General features: G+C 35.9%; 1 pseudogene; it reads left to right on the top strand.

Annotated features, from left to right (window-relative positions):
- The first annotated feature begins 16573 nt into the window (after positions 1–16573).
- On the top strand, positions 16574–17521 carry LOC140508652 (olfactory receptor 56A3-like; annotated as a pseudogene).
- Positions 17522–18094: the final 573 nt, after the last annotated feature.

Genomic DNA, 18094 nt, shown 5'->3' with positions numbered 1-18094 from the left:
TGGTCTACCCATGAGCAACTGATGTTTTTCCAATTATTTAGATCTGTCTTTATTTGTGTGAAAAATCTTTTCTAATTGTGTTCATATGGTTCCTGGGTTTGTTTTGGCAGATAGACTCCCAACTATGTTATAACGTCTTCAGTAACTTTAAATGGAATTTCTGTTTCTGTCTCTTGCTGTTGGACTTTGTTAGTAATATATAGAAATGCTGATGATTTATGTGGGCTTATTTCATGTCCTACAACTTTGCTAAAGTTGTTTATTATTTCAAGTAGTTTTTAACTTGATTCTTTAAGATTCTCTAAGTATATCATCATATCATCTGCAAAGAGTAATAACTTAGTTTCTTCTTTGTCTAATTCCTGCAATTTCTTTTTCTTCTCTTATTGCCAAAGCTAACATTTCTAGTACCATATTGAATAACAGTGGTGATAATGGACATCCTTGTTTCACCCCTGATCTTATTGGAAATGCATCTAACTTACCTCATTGCATATAATTCTTGCTGATGGTTTTAGGTAAATGTTGCTTATTCTTTTAAGAAAGGTTGTATTTATTCCTATGCTCTCTGGTCTTTTCAGTAGGAAGTGGTGTTGTATTTTATCAACAACTTTTTCTGCATCTACTAAGATAATCATCTGATTTCTGTTAGTTTTCTTGCTGATATTGTCAATTGTGCTGATAGTTTTCCTATTATTGAACCAGTCCTGCATTCCTGGTATAAACTCTACCCTGATCAATGTGTATTATTGTCTTGATAAGTTCCTGTAAACTTTTTGCTAGTATTTTATTTAAATTTTTTGCATCTACACTCATTAGAAAAATTGGTCTATAATTTTCTTTCTCTGTTTTGACTCTTCCCAGTTTAGGTATCAGTACCATATTTGTATCATAAAAAGAACTTGGTAGGACTCCTTCTTCATCTATTTTCCCAATTAGTCTATATAGTTAAGGGGAGAATTCTTAAGCAAATAAAAGATAGATGGGTCAAGTGAAGTCAATAATCAATTATTAGGTTTTTACTATGGCTCAGACATTATGCTAAATCCAATAAAGTCAATACAATATAAAAACATGATACAAAGATAAGATGTGTGTAATGACCCCAAAATCTTACTATCATTTTAATCTTTAGGTTTTTAGAATGCCTTGTATAGTATAAAAGGGAGATAATTTCAACAGGGAGAAAATGAGAGGGGATGGGGGGGTAAATCAAGAAAAGATTACTGTAGAAGATAGGATATGAGCTGTCTTGAAGGCAGTAAGGTAATAAAATAGATGATTTGACTACATACAATTACAAAAGATTTTTCTGGAATTAAATATGGGAAACAGGATTAAAAGAGAAATATTGTATTGTCTCTATGTGCTTGTGTAAGATATATGCTATCCTTGACAGTTAAAAGTATATCCAAATAAGATGTCTAAATATATAGACAGGTGGTTAAACCTTTCCCACAGCTATACAAGGGAGGTTTTACTGCCTCCCTAGAGGGAATCTGGAAACAGGGCCATAAGACTGGTTGTTTATTTCTCTTCTAAGAAAAGATATCAGAATAAAATTATAGAATTATATTTATCTGCCCCTCTAAATATTGTAATTCTAGGGAACATTTTTGGGGAACCAGTCAATAGTCATGATTAAATTCCCACTATGTGCTAGGTGCTATGTTAAGTATTGGGATACAAGCAAAAGTAAAAAGACAGTCCCCGTCCTCAAGGAACTCAAAGTCTAATGGAGGAGGTCAATTACAAACAACTATGTACAAATAAGACTTAAAGAGAATAAATTGGAAATAGCTTGCAGAGGGAAAATACTAGCATTAATAAGTCTCAGGAAAGACTTTTTGTAGAAAGTGTGATTTTAGCTGGGACTTGAAAGAAACCAAAGGGGACAAGAGCAGGAGATAAGAAGAGAGGACATACCAGTCATGGGGTACAGCCAGTGAAAATGCAGAGTTGGAAAATGGATTGTCTTGTGGGAGGAACAGGAAAGGAGGGCTGTATCACTGAATCTCAGAGTATGTGGGAAATAAGGTATAAGAAGACTGAAGAGTTGTAGGGAGCAATGTTATAAATGGTTTTGAATGTCAAACAAAGGATGTCACAGGGAGTCAGTGGTTTTGATTGAATGAAGAGGGTGATAACATCAGATAACAGTAAACAGAGGGTAGACTAGCGTAGGGAGAGATCAACCAGCATGTTGTTGAAATATTCCAGGTGTGAGATGATGAGAGCCTTCACCAAAGTGGTGGTAATCTCAGAAGAGAGAAGAGAGCCTATACTGAAGATTTTTGAAGGATACAATCCTTTAAAGAGATAACAACCCAATTTCACACCCTCAGACATACTTTCTTCATACTAGATATTAATTATACAGATCATTACAAAATAACAGTAAAGCATTTATCCAAGCAGATAGCAAACAGAAATTGGAATTCTACAGATTAAAATATAGTGGAAAATTCAGAAAACCAAATGAATTATTAAATAAGAATTCCTAAGATTTCACTCAACCAAGAGATGATGACCTCACACATGAACAAATTCCCCTAAATCTCAATGAAGACAAGGTGGAAATCAAAAATGTGTTAAAGAGTCAGCTTCCTTTAATATGTTTGGTAGAGAACTTTCTTTTTTTCCACCCTGCAGTTAGTCCTAAAGACAGTCTGGAACTGTGTGTCTGTTTCAAAGTAGGAATAAAAAAATCTCTCTCCTCTCCAAAACTCTTCCACCAACACCACCCCCCACGCCAATAACTGAGTCACTCTCTTCATCAATTAGGAGTGTTATAGAAAAATTATATAGACTTGAAAAATGTGGATTTCCCCAAAGCCATTGCACTATACATAAGTACTCAAAGAATATGAAGGAGAATTGCAAATAATTGCAAATAATTGATAATCATATGTAAGAATGTTCCAAATCACATAAGAGAAGAAGAAATCAAAAGAACCTTGAGTTTTCACCTCACCCTCAGCTAATTGGCAACAATGACCAAAAATGAGAATAGCTATTGTTGGAAGGGTTTTGGGGAAGACAGGTATACTATTGCATTGCTGGTGGAGTTGTGAATCAGTACAATCTTTTTGAAAAACAGTTTAGAATTTTGGAAATAAATAGCAAAAATGCCCATGCCCTTTGACCCAGAGATTCCACTATTTAGAATATATTCCAAGAAGATCATTGATAAGAAGAAAGGCTCCGTATATCCAAAATATTTATAGCAGAGATTTCCAAAGTAGCAAAGAATCAGAAACAAAGTAGGTGTCCAGAGAATGATATATAAACATAATGGAATGTTACTGTGCTATAAGAATTGATGAATGGGATAAATACAGAAAAGCATGATTCAAAATGAAGAAGAGCCCCGAAAAAAGATATGCAATTACCACAATGTTAATGAAAAGAATAACTACCACAAAAAAATCAAAAGTGAAATTTTCTTTTTTTCCAAAGAACAAATATTGCCCCAAATAAGAGATATTGGTGGATACCTTTCCCCATTCCTTTGTAAAAGGTGGGATGTCCACAGGTGAAACATTTTATTTTCAAATTTTTTTCAATGGATCGATCTTTTTTTTTCCTAGAACAAGAGGAAACGAATACTGGGTGAAATTTAGATGATGTAAAAACAGAGGATATCCATAATTTTATAAAATAGAAACCCAGGTTACACAAAGTGCACATACATACATGTAATATCGTACCCATATATCACTAAAAGTCATTCATTAATTGATAAATGGTCAAAGATTTTCAATCATTTTCAAAAGGCCGCAAATATCCTCACAAAACATGGTCAAAATCAGAAATGGTAAGAGAAATATTAATATGAACAACTCTGAAGTTTCACCTCACTCTATGTAAATTATCAAAGATTTTTTTTATGTAAGAACGTTAGAGAAGATGTGGAAAGAAACGTCTTCTAATGTACTCTTGGTAGATCTATGAAATAGTCCAACCATTATGGACTTGGCTTTACAGTTATAAAAGAAGATTAACTTACAACTAACATCTGTGATGAAGACCTCATTTCTAAAATGTATAGAGAACTGAGTCAAATTTATAAGAATACAAGTAATTTCCCAGTTGATGAATGGTCAAAGGATATGAACAGGGAGTTTTCAGAGGAAGAAATTAAAACTATCTATAGTCACATGAAAAATGCTCTAAATCACTATTTATTAGAGAGATGTCAATCAAAACAACTGTGAGGTACTATATCATACCTCTCAGATTGGCTAACATGCAAAACAGGAAAATGATAAATGTTGGAGAAGATATGGGAGAATTGGAACACTAATTCATTCTTGGTGGAACTGCTAACTGATACAACCATTCTGAAGAGCAATTTGGAACTGAGCCCAAAGGGCTACAGAAATGTGCATATTCTTTGACCCAGCAATATCACTTTTAGGGCTGTATCTCAAAGAGATCATAAAAATGGGAAAAGGTACCACATATATAAAAAAAATTTTTGTGACCAAGAACTAGAAATTGAGGGAATGCCCATCAATTAGGGAATGACTGAACAAGTTGTGGTATATGAATGTTATGAAATACTATTGTGCTATAAGAAATGTCGAACAATTGGACTTCAGAAAAATCAGGAAAGACTTGTATAACCTGATGCTGAGTGTAATGAGCAGAACCAAGAGAACATTATACACAGTAACAGCCACAGTGAGTGAGGAATGTTTCTGATAGACTAAGCCCTTCACAGCAATGCAGGAACCTAAAATATTCTCAAAGAACTCTTGAGGCAAAATGCCATCCATATCCAGAGAAAAAGCTATGGAATTGGAACACAGAATGAAGCAGACTATTTTCCTTTGTGTTATGTTTTGATTTGGTTTGGTTTTTCTCATGGTTTTCCCTATTTGTTTTAATTCTTCTATGCAACATGACTAACGTGAAAATGTGTTTAATAAGAATGTACATATAGAACCCATTTAAGAATGTAAGCCATCTCTGAGAGGGAAAGGAGAGGGAGGGAGAGAAAATTTAAGAATTTTGGAAGTGATTGTTGAAAACTGAAAACAAATAGCAGTTAAATTCAAAAAAAAAGATTAGTTACACTTTCATAGCCTTTAACCCAGTGTTCCCACTACAGGATGCATATGCCAAGAAAATCAAAGTCAGAAGAAAAAAAGATAAAATATAAATATATATGTATGTATGTATGTATATACCTATATATATGTATGTATTTATATATAAGTGTGTGTGTGTGTGTGTGTGTCTATATACCTGCTTAGCAAACATTACAGAAGTCTTGGGCCAACCACTCTCAAGTTAGATTACTCCTGAGCCTTCTATTGACTCATTTCCATACTTAAATTTAGTGGCCTAAACTCTAAGATAATTTAGGGGTGTATTTATATATGAAGTTATTCATTAATAACATTTCAAAATATCTTTCATTCAATTAAACTCAGAGCATCCATTTCAGTTCATTAAATATTACTTGTTCAATAGATTAAAAAAGCTTTTTCCCTAAAAGCTGTCTGTCATATCTTTCTCTTTAACAAATACCTGAATTGTATAGAATTAAATAAATGTTATTACTGAATAGAGAAGTTTTCAGAAATTAAATCAATAATAAAGTTTATGTGCAATTATTTATAGTATTTTAGCTGTAAAAATGATTACTGCCAGAGTTACCGCAAAATCACTCAAATTTCAGATAACTTTTCTTCATTTCTGAGAACACAGTCTAACATCAATAGTTAGGTAATTGAGGATAATAAATAAAATATCTTCATGAGAATCTCCATCTTCTTCTCAAGATGAAGGCTACAACTGGTTCATAAGTAAAGAAGATTCCTCTGTCTTCTCTCTCAGTACCTTCTCCAGTCATAAACCTCATTAGCTTCTCTCAAGCCATCATTTTTGACAGTCTCTTATACAATTATCTTTAAAATATTTTTATTCATAAGCAGTGCTTAAGACATTTCTGACAAGAAATAATATTTTTTCTCACTTTTCTCCATGACTTCTGCATGAATTCTTCATAAAGTTCCAGAGATCAAAGGCAAACTCACCAATCTCTGATTCCATAAGAAGAGCACTTCATAAAATGACATTTAAAACTGCAATTCCTAACTTCTTTGCTCCTATATAGTGACAGAAGCAATGGTTATATATGGAAATTCATAGCAGCATTCTTTGTGGAACTAAAGAATTGGAAAGCAAAAGGATGTAAATTAATATGAGAAATTATTGAAAAAATATTGTATTGCTTGGTCCTAATTAATCAGTGAGAATAATGACTCCTCCAAAATGATCCTTGTATTTTGTTGTTGTTGTTGTTGTTCAGTTCTTTTGGTCATATTCAACTCTTCGTAACCTCATTTGGGGCTTTCTTGGCAAAGATAATGGAATGTTTTTGATATTTTCTTTTCTAGATCATCTTACAGATTAGGAAACTGAGGCAAACAGGGTTAAGTGACTTGCCCAAGGTCATACACTGTCTGAGAGCAGATTTGAACTCAATAAAATGAATCTTCCTGCCTCCAGGTTTGGCACTCTATCTTTGTACCACCTAGCTGCCCCATATGTATTTAAATGTATTTATGTATTTAAATTTATACTCTTCAAAATTGTAATTATTTAAAATATGGTAATTAATTCACAACTGTCATAGACTCAACTCTAAAGCCAGTACTCTCTTAGTACAGGCTGAATGATGAGACCAAATGGGGGACACATAAGTCACTGAACATTAAAAAAAGAAGGAATCTTACTTTGTCCTAACACAGCAAGAATATGCAACAAGGAGACAGCAGTACACGGCTTATCTAAATGTGACTCCCCTTATCTCCGTCTGGAAATGCATCTGGTCTCAGGCATTAGGATATGAGGTACCCATATCTAGCAGTCTCAGACACCCACCAAGTCTGAAAGACACCAAATACATGTAGCTGTGACCTTTAATGACCTGAGACCAGAAAGCTGAATCCAATCAGGTTGCATGAGGGGAGGAAGTTTTGTCAGGTTCAAGGAAGTTGAATCAGAAAACTGTTGATCCTAATACATAACATGATAGAAATATGCGATATGAATTCGAATAATATTTTCACTTAGGGGATTCTTTATACACAGTAATCAGAACCTAGCAGGATATGGATATAATAGAATCTTACGGTGCAATAAAAATGACGAAAATGAGAAAGTCAGGGAAAAATATGAAAAACATTTGATTGAACTGATAGAGTGAAAAAAACAGATTTAAGAGAACAACATATGCATAACTACCACAAAATATATTTAAAATCATCAAAAAGAAATTAAAGTGCAATAAGAAATGAACAGATTTAAGAAAAGTTTGGAAAGACTTGTATGGACTGATGCAAAGTGAAATGAGCAGGACCAAGAAAGCATGGTATATAGTATCAGCAACATTGTGTGATGATCAATCCTGAATGCCTCAGTTCTTCTCAGCAACACAATGATCCAAGACAAGTACCAAGGTCTCATGAAGGAAAATGCTATCCATATCCAGATAAAGAACTGATGATCTCTGGACACAGACTGAAACATGTTTTTCTCACTTGCTTTGTTCTTTCTCATGGTTTTTTTTTTCCTTTTAATTTCTTCTTTCATAACTATGACTAATATGGAAATATGTTTTACATGATAATACATGTATAAACTATATCAAACTGCCTACCATTTTCAGAAGAGGAAAGGGAGGGAGAAAAATTTGGAATGAAAAATCTTGTAAAAAATGAATGCTAAAATTTTTCTTGACATATAATTAGGGAAAAATATAAAACAATGTTCAAACAAAAAGAAGTCAAAGTCTGCACAATGAAAAAGTCAACAAAGGTTCTGGAGAAAAGAAGCAAACTTCTTTCCTCGGTGGAACCAATGTTTTGTTTTGTTTTGTTTTGTTATTTAGTAATGCTTGTACTATAGATAATATCCTTAGAGATTCAAGCAAATTTCTCTGAGTCCTTATTGCAAAGAACACACAAATTTCCTTCAGTACATCTCCGTCTCTACAAGGGTAATCAAATGCAATTACAAACTCATTAAACAGGAAAAGTAGAAAAGTCAGGAAAATAGCAAAATAAGCCAAATACTTAGGGTTTATAAGTACACCCTGACCCTGATCCTATGCTATCTTTTGCTACCATTACATTGAAGTTATTAAGTATGTTGATTTAATTTGGAAGTCTTTATCTGCTTTTCATAGAATTTATCTTTTTATGCACTTGTCATGTAATTATTTATGAAGAATCTTAAGGGACCTTCAGGGTTATATATATATCATTAATAATCATAGAATAACAGATTTAGTACTAGAAGTAGGCTTTAAGATTATCTATTCCAACCCCTTCATTTTTTCTAGATGAGGAGACTAATGCCCAGCAAGAAAATAATGGGATTACCTAAGGTCACTGAGGTAAAAGAGCAAGAAGTCCTTTGACTTGTATCGTGTACTGAACTAGTATTCTTTCCATTTATATAATGTATTAAGTCATCTCTAAAAAATTCATTGCAGAGAAACATGACTAGAAAAGAAATTTAGTCAACTGAGTCTGAGGATAACAGATGAACAGCCCACATGTTGCATTAGAAGCCACATAATTTCCAGAGATATAAATAAAGGTCTATAAGGTGTTGGGTGGATCACTGTTGAGGACTTATGAGATGTCTTATGATCTGAAAGACAGGAGAAAGTACTCATATTGATAAGAGCAAATATTTATTAAAGTATAGTTATTTGGATAAATGTATACAATAACTATCTGATTATACGTTCCATGAGAATAAAAGCTGCTTTATATATGTGCATCCTATGGTTCTTTATCTCCCCAGTTGTTGAACACAGTGCTCTGCATCTAGTAGGCACTTAATACATATTTTCTGAATTGAAGCCAAGGCGGGTAATAAGAATGAGATAGGATTACAGATGTTGCAAATATGTCACCAGAAAAGCTGAAGTATGTAGGGAACAGAGTACAGAGTTGGGTTGGGCAAGAAAGAGGACAGTACCTGGGGTAGACACAGGATTAATCAAAAGAACAAGACCTGGCTGGACCTTGGGTGGGGCAGAGACCATTAGGAGTCCTGCTAAACTTTAATTACCTATTTAACTGCCCCAGAATGAGTTGTGGCATAGTAGATAGAGTACAGAGCTCAAAGACAGGAATATCTAGACACAATGTAATTAAAGTATCAATTTCCCAGATAATTCTTAAATTCTATAAGTTGCAAAGGACTTACTGATATGCATTGACAGGAGAAACGCCTTACCAGTAGGGCCCTTTAGCAAGGAAAGTAAAGATACACACACACGTGTGTATCTATGTATGTGTATATTATGAAAATATACATGAATAATAAAATCAGCAAAACAAAGGATAAATACTGAAAAGGCTGTAGATTCTATTACCACTGAGCATGTTAGACTGACAAAATACAAGGGAGTCTAGACGTAGCTGATAAAATATCAGCTTTGCTGCCTATGCGTTGGAGAAGCTCAGTCTCCCTTCAATATATCCGAGAAAGCCTGATTCTCAAAGAACATGTGTAGGAGAAAACTAGGCAGCATCGAGAAAATACAAGAATACAAGGGCTCCTAAAGCTTAGAAGGCCTGGGATCCTGCAAGGCACACCTTTCTCCCTTCCTCCATTGTACAGGGATTGTGTAGCATGTGGAAAGCCCAGCATCCATGCAGTATGAACAGAAAGGACTCACTTTTCAGTAAGCCTACAGGATAGGTATGAAAGTCAATAAGATTAAGCATTAACCCAAGTGTGATAGGCTGTGCTATGTGTAGATGTGTATGTGACAGGCTCTTAATAATGCTTCCTGATTGATTGATTGGCATATATTGAGGATGAATATTTCCGGTCCCTGACATGCAGTCAGGTAGGCACTAAGTCCTAAAAGCCAGCTCTCTTTGAGAGCCACACCTCTTTTTCCTAGTGTCTCTCAGGAAGTTCCATTGGGAGTCTCTGCTGTTCAGTTTTTAGCTCCTGGTACCTGAGGGATTCTCAGAGTCTCCATCCTTGCTCTAGGTATCAGGATGGGAGAATGCCCATGGGTTTCCATTTCTCAGCTGTATAAACTGTCTTTGCTTCAGGATCCTGGGGGAGGGAGTAAGCAAATAAAAGAGCTATACCATAAACCAAAAATCAGAGAGCATCATCAGAGCTGCATTACAGCTGCAAATAACAAGAAGAGCCTCAACTAGAAGAGCCTTTGCTAAGAACCTCATGGAGGAAATCTCAGGTTTGCAGGAAGCCTAATGAGGAAGTGGGAGGGGTGTGGTAGGGCTAATTTCATTTACTTCTTGGATCTGTCTTTTCTATCTATTCTAGTCATAAAAATAGACTTCACATCTGTATCACTTTATTAAGATTTACCAAACATTTGTATTGCGATGATTTCTAAAAATAAATCCTACAAGTATCCCTCTTACTGAGGAGGAAACTGATACCCAAGACTACATGTAAGTGTTACAAGTGAGACCTTAACTCAGGACTTCTGATTTCAAGAATAGGACACTGTGACTACATCAGCTTCCTTCTCTCTTATAGAAATGTGTAACTGTGTATTGCCCATTGACCAACGTGAAAGATGGTCTCACTGTGTCTGGTGGAGTCAAACTGAACACTTACTCAGAACTACTAGATTCAGTTTTAGAAACAATTGAGATGCGACATTGGAAGAACTGGAAAGGTTGCACTCCTGTAAAGAGGAGACTGATGAAGAGGAGAGACAAGAGTTTTAAAGTATTTGCAGGACCATCATGTAGAAGAAGGATTATATTTGTTCTACTTAGGTCCAAAATGCAGAATAAGACCATATAATAGAAACTTTGTGTAGCCAAATACTGACTCAAAAAGAATAAGAAATTTTTTCCCATTGTTGTTCAACAATGGAATGGTCTACCTCATGAGGCAGTGAGATTCTCACAAAAAATATTTAGTTGTTGTTGTTGTTAAGTCTTTTTCAGTTGTGTCCATTATCCTATTTGGGGTTTTCTTGTCAAAGATACTCAAGTGGTTTGCCATTTCACGCTCCAGCTCATTTTACCGATAAGGAAACTGAGGCAAATAGCGTTAAGTAACTTTCCCAGAGTCACACAACTAGTAAGGCTTAAACTCAGGTCCTCCTGACTCTAAGGACAGGGCTCTATCCACTGTGTCATCTAGTTACCTAGAAATATTTAAGCAGACATCAAATATTTATCAGGGATATTGCAGAGGGGATTTCTACCATTGGAGAAGGGGAAATTAGATTGGCAGTTGCTAGGTCTTCTCAACTCTGAGATTCTGTGTTTCTGTAATGCAGAGCAGAGATATTATTCAAGTTTAAGACTAGTTTTCTATTTCAGCCTTCTAAGTTCTAGCCACCTAATGAGTCTGGAAGAATCTTGAGGAAACAACACTTGCTTATGTTCTAGATCCAAAAAAACATAGTAATTGGTATATAGTTGGTATATAATTGTGTCTCTGTGTCTCTTCTCACTCTCTAACCAAAATGAAGAAAAATAGGAATGAAAGAAAATAAATTAATAATAATGAAAGAAACATATTTCTATGGTGCTTTAGAGTTTTAAAAAGTGTCATGTTCATAAAAAATAATAAAAGCAAAAAAAAAAACAACTCTGTGGCATGCTAGTGTTCCCATTTTACAGATGAAGACACTGAATAAGTAATTTGCTCAGAGTTACATAGCTAGTAAGTGTCAGGGCACAGATTCAAATCCTGGTCTTCTAATTCTAATTCCAGTGCTAGGAAGGGAAAGACAAGGAGGAAGACAGGAGACAGGAGAGCACAGTAGGTTATCTCCTTGAGCATTACCAGCAATTATGAGTATGATTCAGAGCCTTTATTTTTTTTTATCTTAGCTCCCTACGAAGTCTTCATCCCCTTTTGGCTTCACTCACTTAACACTGTTTGCCTAAGTTTCTCATCTGGAGAAGGTGCTGGAGAAGAAAATAGCAAACCATCCAGTGTCTTTGCAAGGAAACTCTGAAAGGAGTCACAAAGAGTCAGATACTGCTGAAACAACTAAATGAGACCATATAATCATTTTTACTTGCAGACTGCTAGGTGGCACCATGGTTGGAATGTCAACCCTGGAGTCAGGAAGACTCATATTTCTGAGTTCAAATCTGACCTCAGACACTTACTAGTTGTGTGACCCTGGGTAAGTCACTTACCCATGTTTATCTCCATTTCCTCACCTGTAAGATGAGTTGGAGAAGGAAATGTCAAAGCACCCTAGTATCTTTGCCAAGAAAACCCCAAATGGGATCACAGAGTGGGCACAACTGAAATGACTCAACAACAACAACAAAAGAATAGAGGTTTAGTTTCACTTCAAATTATTTCATGAAATGGGTTTGTGGGGTCCTTTGCTGAAAGACAGGAGACTTTGAATGGAGATTTCAATTTTTCTTAAAGTTTGAATGAGTTTTATTTTTGAGCTTAATAAACTTGTACATGTTTTTCCCTCTAGTTCCTACAAAAGTCCACTAGGTCAAGTTCACCACAAATACACTCAACGTTAGAGAAGCATTGAATTGGCTTGTGACACCCCATTACTAGAATGATCTTAAGATTCAGCTACCTGGTCTTTTCACTGTCTTCTGAGTTAGGTTCATTTTAAAAGGCAATGAATGACTTAGTTCAAGTCCTTGAATTCAGATATCCTTTTCCTCAACAGCAGACAATAACTGCAGAGCACTGCAGAAGGTACCTTATTCATTTCCTCTTTTTCCCTCCAGAGCCAGAGATTTCTCTGACTCATCATCAGGTGGGTCATAATAACACAGAATTTGAAGACTGGGAAGTATCCTGAGACATTATCGAGTCCTTTTTCCTTTCTTGGGTAAGATTCAATTAACATTGGTTCCATAATCACTTATGGAGGAACATGTAACAGACCCTATGCTAGTCTCTAGAGGGATATAAAGACAAAATTGAATTCCTGCTCTTGAGAAACCTGCATCTTATGAGATGGAAACTTAGGAAGGACATGATAAATGTTTTAAAATATTTAAAGTACTCTTCTCAAGAAGGGGGCCTAAACTTGTTCTGCTTTGCAACAGAAGGCAAAACTAGGCACAATGAGTAAATTAAAGAGAAACTGTTTCACAATGAAAAAAGAAAAAGCTTCCTACAAATTGGAAGGCAGTAATAGGTTTCCCATCATTTGTCAACCAGGGAATAAACTATCACTTGCCAGAGATGTTGTAGAGAATGTTCCTAGGATTTTAGAATTTTTAAGCTTAAGGGACGTAAGGGGAGTCCAATCTTCTTACTTTCTAAATAAGAAAATTGAGATCCAGAAAAATAAAGTTGCCTCCTCAAAGTCACATAGTGACAGAGTCAGAATTTAACACAAAATTCTCTGACTTCAAACGAACCATGTTTTATACATACAGCATCCTATCAAGTCTTTACTTTCTTCTTTTTCATAGGTAAGTCAAGAAGCATTTGTTAAGTGTCTACTATGTATGAGACACTATTCTATGTATTCAATCCCAATCCATCCCACCAACAGATTCAAATGAGTATCCAGATTGGACTAAATGACCTTAGAAATCCCCTTAAACCCTGATATCCTGTCTGAAAACCTCAATGAGTAAAAATTTTAGTTGAGAAAGTACATAGAGCTTCATTCAGTTCTGGTCTTTATCAGAGTCTTACCCAAAGACAGAATTTATAATTGTCTGGTTAACTCAAAGAGACAGAAGTGACTATGTAAGAAAGGAAGTTGTTTTTTATGAATTGGAGGTACAGGGCACAATGACTAAACTCATTATATTGCATCCAAGTGAATAAATTCCATCGAAGAGGTTATACTGTCTTCACCTGTCATGCCTTTTCCAGAAAATCATGATGAAACAAACTAGGCAAGAAAATATGACACAAGATATATTATCTTAAGGAGTTTAGAGACAAGTAGTTCAACACTATGTAAGTTTATTTTATATGCACTTCTCAGAATATTCTGATATCATTTTCTGTTTGGTTTATTCTCTTTGTAATTGTTTTCTGTATCCTAGAGCATAGGAGGAAAGACTGAGAAGATACAAAACCAGGAGAGGCTCTTATTTGGGGAGCAAAAATAAAAGGTAGATGATTAGGGGTTGGGCTGGTGAACCTTTGAACCCAAGGAGCCATACCCACAGAGGGTCCAGGAAGGCCTAGGTGGCTATCTGACTTTATTTGAAGCATGGGAAAAGTTTAAGAAGTAGGAGAAATTAAGGCCCTGATAACATATGAAAAGATCCACTGACCAAGGTAAGAGGGAGAAAATCAGCAAGCCAGATACATGTCAGATGTATCTTGAACAGAATCTAGGAAGATATCACTATAAAAAAAACATGGAAATTCTTTTCTCTGATCACAAGTTCCTATTCTTCTATTTATCCTCCATTCCAATAGCCTTTCTTCACTTAGCATTCACGCACAGTGATCTTAGAGGTATGATTAAAATAGCAGTAGGCTGAAAACCAGGAGACCAATATTATAACCTCTACCTTATTAATACCTAGTTGTTTGACTTTGAGCAAGTCCCTAAACTACCCTGGACCTCCATGTAAGGTAAGGTAAGGTAGAAGTGTTAAACTAAATATTTTTGAGGTCTCTTCCAATCCAATATTGTGCAGCTTTTAATTCCTCAATTCCTCCCCAGTTCATCCAGTCTGTCAGTCCTAATCTGGACTCTCTGCCCATCCCACTGCACCAGGGTTGGCCTTGATTGAGTGATGAGGAAAAATTTAGAAAGTAGTAAAAGATGAAAGCTCTGTAACCATAGGAAAAGGTACACTGGATCAGATTCAGTAGAAGAAGAATTCTGCAGGAAGGCCCAAATGCCCCATGCTGTAACAAAAAAAACCCAACACAAATGGAAAGGAAATTTAATAATAAATCTCTTGCCTTCCACTTTTTTCAGAATTATTGCCCCGATAACTCTTAATCTTGATTGATACCATAAAATATCTTTTTTTCTTATATCCCAAGGAAATACAAAATATTGATTTCCAAGTATATTACAAATTCATACTTTTTAATCTAACATTGTCTGGGTCCTCAGTCCTATTATTCTACAGTAATATTTTTATTTCTATTTTATTGATCTCTATCACACACCAAAAATATTGTCCCAAATGTCATCTTAGTTCCATATATGTCTAAAGCAAGCTATCCCAATGACTTACCTATAGTAGATGTCCTTGCTTCCAACTTTGGTGAGAAAATTGATGCCATATAGTATAAATTCCATCATCTCACTCCCCACATACCTCTCAATATTCTCACCTATCTTCTCTGCCTTTTTCCCAAGGTCAGAGTAGCAGATAGACCTTCTCTTTACAAAGGTTAACTAACTCACATTTATATTTGTTGAAATCTCCTTTTTTATTCATGTATCCTTCATTGCTTTACACCATACATAATCTTCCTTCATACAATTTTAATTCCTCTTTACTGTTTCCTTTTGATCAGTCTTCCCACATTCTAAGAAGTCTCATTCCCCTAAAAACAAAATAAAAGAAAATACCTTCCTTGACCTCACAACGTCTTCAAGGTATTATTTTATCTTTTCCTTCTCCAGTCAAATTTTTAACAAGAGCACTCTACATTTGCTACCTTTATTTCCTTACCTTACTCATTCTTCATACTTTAATATTTAGTATGTCCACTCCATTCTTCTGAAAATGTTCTTCTGTGTGTCAATGGGTTATTAACATATCTGTGATTCTTTTTTCCTGCTCTCTGCTATGATGATTCTTCTACACTTACCACCATTGACTGTCATTTTCTTCTTGTATCGCCTCAACTTCCAAAACAGCGAACACTTATTTTTCTTCTATTTTTTCTGGCCATTACTGTCTGTATTTATCATCTATAATCTTCTCCCATCACTTAAACATAGGTGTGCTCTAGTCTTGATCCTTCCTCATCTTTCTCTTTACTTTCCCTAGAGGATCTCATTCACTTAACTGGGATCAACCATCACCCTTATGCAAATTGTTCCCAAATCTATATTTACCCTGAATCTCTCTTGAGTGCCTTCATTCAATATTATGAACTTCCTGATAGATATTTCCAAGTGGAATCCTACCAGCTCCCCAAATTCAACATGTCCTAAATTGAAAGCACCTTCTGTCTCCTGAAACCTGGTTCTTTAATTCCTAATAGTAGCAGTGAAGGGAAGAGAAGAGAAAAAGTAAAAACTTAATAGGTTATATGGCCAAGTAAAACTATTTTCAGTTGTTGTTTGGTTTTGGTTTTATGGGAAACATGGCAGGGGGGAGGGAGAGAGAAAGAGAGAGAGAGAGAGAGAGAGAGATGTCAAAGTCATAGAGAAGATGGGCTAATATGGCTTAAGCAAACAGATATGAGTGAGCTTTGAATCTTAGAAAAATCATCTTTCCCTCTGAGATTAAAGACAAGTTGAGAATGAATGAGAAAAGTGAGAGAAGCAGAAGAAGAAAGTGTAGTGGACTCCCTATTCCACTAAAATATTGTGTTTTTCCATTTTAGACTCAAATGCTAAGATCCAGGGGAAATTTACATTCTCAGAATGCATACCATGGCGCTGACCAGCAATAACTCCTCCGTGATTGAGATCTCTGAGTTCCTCTTGAACTGTTTTGTCAGATCTCCAAACTTACAACGCTGGCTCTCACTACCCCTAAGTCTGCTCTTCCTCCTGGCCATGGGGGCAAATGCTATACTCCTAACAACCATCTGGCTAGAATCATCTCTGCATGAGCCTGTGTACTACTTGCTTAGCCTGCCCTCCCTGCTGGACATTGTGCTCTGCCTCACAGTTATCCCTAAAGTTTTGCTCATCTTCTGGTTTGACCTAAGATCTATCAGCTTTTCTGCTTGCTTCCTCCAGATATATGTCATGAATTGCTTCCTGGCAATGGAGTCATGTACCTTCCTGGTCATGGCATATGATCGTTATGTGGCCATCTGTCACCCACTGAGATATCCATCCATAATTACTGATAAATTTGTTGCCAAGGTGGCCATTTTCATAGTGTCGCGGAATGCCCTCCTCACTGTTCTTGTTCCTTTCCTCTCAGCTAGGCTACACTACTGCCACTCCAACGTCATTGACAATTGTATCTGTGCCAACCTATCTGTATCCAAGCTTTCTTCTGATGATATTACAGTGAACCACCTTCTTCAGTTTGCTGGAGGATGGACACTGCTAGGTTCTGATCTCATCCTCATCTTCCTCTCCTACTCCTTCATTCTTTGAGCTGTACTGAGGCTTAAGGAAAAGGGGGCTGCAGCCAAGGCCATGAGTACATGTGGCTCCCACTTCATCCTCATCCTCTTTTTCAGCACCATCCTGTTGGTCTTTGTTCTCACTCATGTGGCCAAGAAGATGGTCTCTCCTGATGTACCCATTCTGCTTAATGTCCTGCACCATGTCAACCCTGCAGCTCTCCTCCCCGTTGTTTATAGAGTCCGGACCCAGGAGATCAAGCAAGGCATTCTGAAGTTACTGAGGAAGAGTCTGTGAATTTGAAGTGAAGAAGGACTTTCTGCTTTCTTGGGGTAGGATGGCTCAAGGATCAGCAATAGGGAAGGGACTTCAAAGCTGAGAGTCTCAATCCCAGGCCTTGCTCAAGGTAGAATATGGTTGGACAGCATTATCTAGCTAATGACCTTTCCTCCTTATTCCTTTTCATCCCTCTTAGTATAGACTATATAAAGATTGGGGTTCTTTAAAGGCTCAATAAGAATTCATTCTTGGATTATCATTTCTTTGCCTTCCTCTTTAGTGAAATGTTACCATCTTGCTCCTGGGATAAGTGAAATAAGGTTAAATGAAGGGAATGAATGTTGCCAAAGGATAATGGGCATATCACCCTAAACTATAGTGGAATGGAGAGAGGAGAGCAGGAAATTAGAAGTGTGCAATATGGAAATTAGGTTCTCTAATTAATGCTTGCACTTGCTAACTTAATATGCTATCATCCTTTTGTGTCTAAATTATCTCTCTAGACAGTGCCCTGTGTTCCACTCATGGATTTAAACTATCAGAAAACACTGCTCATTCTTAATTCTTTCCTTTGTATCATAATAACCCAGA

The sequence above is a fragment of the Notamacropus eugenii genome, chromosome 5 (genome assembly GCF_028372415.1).
Source record: "Notamacropus eugenii isolate mMacEug1 chromosome 5, mMacEug1.pri_v2, whole genome shotgun sequence".
NCBI lineage: Eukaryota > Metazoa > Chordata > Mammalia > Diprotodontia > Macropodidae > Notamacropus > Notamacropus eugenii.
The sequence above is the reverse complement of the archived record's forward strand: the minus strand, read 5'-3'. Positions and strand labels throughout refer to the sequence as shown.